The 5,000-nt window shown below is 42.6% G+C and overlaps 1 protein-coding gene across 1 annotated transcript in view; it reads left to right on the forward strand.

The window, feature by feature from the left end:
- The first annotated feature begins 954 nt into the window (after positions 1-954).
- The window catches only part of plekhg2 (pleckstrin homology domain containing, family G (with RhoGef domain) member 2), a 38,129-nt gene continuing 34,083 nt past the window's right edge, over positions 955-5,000 (forward strand). Inside the window, exon 1 of the mRNA XM_079732960.1 lies at positions 955-1,241. The gene's annotated coding sequence lies outside the window, so the exon portion shown is untranslated. The remainder of the gene's footprint in view (positions 1,242-5,000) is intronic.

The raw sequence follows: 5,000 nt of genomic DNA on the forward strand, positions 1-5,000 counted from the left end.
CCCCAAAACACTCTGCCAAAACCAAGCCAGTCCGCACAATAATGAATTACATTTTATCACACTAAAATTGGCTAAAACTTGGCTAACAAGAAAACTGCTGCATGGAAGTTGATCTGTAGATCCAACTCAGGTCCTGAAAGGACGGCTGGGTTGAGAGGACAACATACCGATTTTTTTTGATTAAATATAGGGCTTTTCAAATTAAAATGCCCTCTCTCTCTTCAGCCCACCTGTATTCTCTCTCTCTCTCTCTCTCTCTCTCTAGCCCACCTGTAGTCTCTCTCTTTCCAGCCCACCTGTAGTCTCTCTACCTCCCTCTCTCTCTATCTATCCGTCTCTCTCTCACTACAGACAATGCCCTTTGACCTCCACTTCCTCTCGGTTTTACTGCTCTTTTCACTTCCTCCCCCCACCCCCCCTAGACCGAGGATCCCCAGCCTTGGTTATCTATAACTATATCAATACATCTATCCATCCATATGCATATAAATATATGTATATATCTATATTTCATATATGTATATACTATAGGCACACTTTATACAGGGAAAGCACACACACACACACACACACACACACACACACACACACACACACACACACACACACACACACACACACACACACACACACACACACACACACACAAACACACACACACACACACACACACACACACACACACAGAGTCTCTGGCCACATCTGTTCCTACCGGGTGCGCGCCACCCCTGGCAGAGAATTCCATCAATTAAGCGCGTCTCCGCGGAACAGACGCGCGGAGCCAGACGAGAGACCAAAGGGTTGCTCGGCTAAACATACCTAACCAACTTACCCTACCTAGTCCAACACAAAACCTAACCTTACCCAACCCATAATGTTGTTCTACAGTTGGACGACAAGGACAACGAGTCAAACAATTCTCGGGACTTTTCGACATGGACCGCGCATGCGTCGCGGGGAGGATTGACTGACTAAAGTTCTTGAACCATTTGAGGCTACGGGTCGTTTCTTCTCTCCAACGGTTGTCCGTTGGAGATATCTGTTACATTTTCCTCCGATATCGATGAATGATCTCGACTGATCGAGACCGTTAGACCGCAGCGATCAGAGTTGCCGGGCCTGTTTTGGATCTTCAAGCAGCGGCTCCAGGACTTGTTGTCCAACAAGTAGGAGAGGAACGGACTTTATGACTGGTATTCGGACAGATACATCCAGACCTCCCATATATTCCATGTCTCAAGGTATGGAACTCGCACACCCTCCTCGTCTATTACAACTTATTGGGCTCCATGATGAGCCCAATAAGTTTGGTTTATTTGATTGAACATCACAACACAAGCTTGGTATGTTCTTGCACTAATTGTTTATTCGTAGGAGCTGAACACGCCGTTATCTCTGGCGGTAATTATATGACGTCACCTCATCTAGCGCACCCACGAGACAGACACGCACACCTGAATGATGAGTCATGTTTGGCTGGTATTTCTCCCTGTGTGTGTGTCTGTGTTTGTGTTTGTGTGTGTGTGTGTGTGTGTGTGTGTGTGTGTGTGTGTGTGTGTGTGTGTGTGTGTGTGGGTGTGTGTGGGTGTGTGTGTGTCTGTGTTTGTGTGTTTGGTAGGGGGTCAGACCATTGTCTGGAGGTTTTAAGGGACTCTTTCTCTGTGTCCCTCCCTTCTTTCTTTCTTTCTTTCTTTCTCTCTCTCCCCCCCTCTCTCTCTCGCCCTCTCTCTCTCTCCCCTCTCTCTCTCGCCCTCTCTCGCTTTCTCTCCCCCTCTCTCTCTCCCCCCCTCTCTCTCTTTCTCTCTGTCTCTCTCTCTCTCCCTCTCTCTCTCTCTCTCTCTCTCTCTCTCCCTCTCTCTCTCGCTCGCTCTCTGAAGTCAGTAACTGCTATAAAGTTTCATCTGTCAGTGTAATGATCCAAACATTCTGCTCTCTGTCTGTCTGGTAACTTGTTGTACACATCATACCCTAACAAGATGGACAGATGGAGGGCTGGTTGGAGAGAATGATGGATAGAGCTTTGTTTGTTTCAAATTAGAATATTTTTGGTGTTTGCTCATATGACCTTACCTCAAATTGACTTTTTGGAATAATTCAGTTTTCCTATGTAGATTTAGTTTTCCCTTATACTAACCATCTCTACCCTGGTGCTTATACCAAACACCTCTTACCTAATACCTAAACTAACCATATCTTACCTTATACCAAAACTAACCATCTCTTACCTTACATCGACTAACCATCTCTAACCGAATATCTACACTAACCATCTTTAACTAATACCTCTAACCACCTTAACTGACTATCTCTAGCCTAATATCTAAACTTTACCATATCGAACCTAATACCTAAACTAACCATCTGTAACCTACCTAAACTATTCATATCCTACCTAATACCTAAACTAAGCATCTCTAACTTGATACCTAAACTAACAACCTCTAACCTAACACATAAACTACCATCTCTAACTTAATACCTAAACTAACCATCTCTAACATAACACCTTAACTAACCATCTGTAACTAAATACCTGCTGCTAGTGATGGTGAAATGCTCCTAGTGCAACTAGTGATAGTTGAATGCTCTTTAGTGCATTTTGTGATGGTTGAATGCTCCTACCGCTGCTAGTGATGGTTAAATACAGAGATCCAATTAAATGCATGGTACCTGGGTTTGTGAAATTACAAATTAAGAATCTTCTCCTTTAATGTATCGGTTTGAATGCATCATAGGAAAATGAACAAAAGGGCTGTACAATACTGTGCAAAGAAAGAAAGAAACAGATGAATAATTAAAAACTTCTAAAACATCAGCAAAGTGCTGTACAATACAGAGCAAAAGAAGGAAAAGGAGCATATGTTTAAAAAACTAAAGAAGACATATTTGATCAATAAAATAAAATCCTTGGAGAGAGGAATAGTTTAAAAGCTATTCCTTTGTCTTACAAATTCTAAGTTAAAGCAAAATCGAAGAGATAGGTTTTTAACTGCCGTTAAATTAAATGTACTGAGCTCGCTTCCCTGATTTCTTGAGGTAATCTTTTCAACAGTTTAGTCTAGTTATATCTATTTGGGAGGCCAGTCAAGAATGCATTGCCGCTGTCAAGTCTACTTGAGATAAAAGCGTGAATCAGTTTTTCTCATCCTTCTCATCCAGTTAAAAACCGACGCATCCTGGAAATGTTTCCGGATGAAGAAAGGGCGTCTTGTTCACCTGGCTAATGTGGGAACTCAGATCAGATTCTAGGATAACACCGAGACTTGTAACCTTGGACTTATCAAGGGAGTTGGATTCCAGAGGCTTTTTGAAAGCATATCCATTTTGTTGTTGGCCAAGTAAGAGGATTTCAGTTTTGTCCTCAATAAGCTTTACAAAGTTCATATTCATCCATCTATTGACTTCCCATAGACAATTTGTGAGTGAGCAAATAGCTTTGGTGCCATTTAATTCAACAGAGATTTATAATTGGGTATCATCGCCATAATATATATGTATATATATATATATATATGGTATTTATTGGGTTGTAACTGTAACTGGAAGATACTTGTGAAAGCCATGTTGTGAACAAACCGGATTATGTGACCTCCTGAAAAGACAAGCCAGGAAGTGGCAGCTGTAGATGACCTGGAGAACAGAGCTGACCAGGTCAGTAGGTAAGGAGGTCAAGCCAACACTGGTGGGGTTAGGGAGGTCAAAGGGAAGGCTGAAGGGTTAAATTGGCAGGAAACTGGAATCCATTGTAAGTCAACAGTCATATAGTGCTTTAGAAGAGGGCTTGATTTACATGCGAAAGCGAGCATTTTTCATGGGACAGTTCTTCTACAAAAACAGACCTGTGGCGAAACAAACGTGATCTAAAATGGAATGGAACAATTGCTAAGCGGCCTTCTGTAAATCGGTATATATAGTGGCAGCTGTATAAACCCACCGATGTTAAGAATAAGAATATACCCGATTCACCTTTTTGCACTGGCGGTGCGTCTCGTGCGCATGATCATTTTGACAGCCAATGAGAGTCGTTTCCCAAAGGTCTTGCCCTGCTTAATTTGCTGTATGTATCAGATGTTCAGGACACAGAGTCACATGGTGGCCTAGTGTTAACAAACGGAAGAGGCAGAAACTAGGGTAGAAGAGACCACTTTATTGGGGTCACCAGGTCTCATAATCTGTATCAGTTTAACACTCTCCAAGTCCTTCATCACAGTAACAGTCTCCAAGCCCTTCATCACAGTAACAGTCTCCAAGCCCTTCATCACAGTAACAGTCTCCAAGTCCTTCATCACAGTAACAGTCTCCAAGTCCTTCATCACAGTAACAGTCTTAAAGTCCTTCATCACAGTAACAGTCTTAAAGTCCTTCATCACAGTAACAGTCTCCAAGTCCTTCATCACAGTAACAGTCTCCAAGCCCTTCATCACAGTAACAGTCTCCAAGTCCTTCATCACAGTAACAGTCTTAAAGTCCTTCATCACAGTAACAGTCTCCAAGTCCTTCATCACAGTAACAGTCTCCAAGCCCTTCATCACAGTAACAGTCTCCAAGTCCTTCATCACAGTAACAGTCTTAAAGTCCTTCATCACAGTAACAGTCTTAAAGTCCTTCATCACAGTAACAGTCTCCAAGCCCTTCATCACAGTAACAGTCTCCAAGTCCTTCATCACAGTAACAGTCTTAAAGTCCTTCATCACAGTAACAGTCTCCAAGTCCTTCATCACAGTAACAGTCTCAAAGCCCTTCATCACACTAACAGTCTTAAAGTCCTTCATCACAGTAACAGTCTCCAAGTCCTTCATCACAGTAACAGTCTCCAAGTCCTTCATCACGGTAACAGTCTCCAAGTCCTTCATCACAGTAACAGTCTCCAAGTCCTTCATCACAGTAACAGTCTCCATGTCCTTCATCACAGTAACAGTCTCCAAGTCCTTCATCACAGTAACAGTCTCCAAGCCCTTCATCACAGTAACAGTCTCCAAGTCCTTCATCACAGTAACAGT

The sequence above is a fragment of the Pollachius pollachius genome (genome assembly GCF_949987615.1).
Source record: "Pollachius pollachius genome assembly, chromosome: 3".
NCBI classification, from domain to species: Eukaryota; Metazoa; Chordata; class Actinopteri; order Gadiformes; family Gadidae; genus Pollachius; species Pollachius pollachius.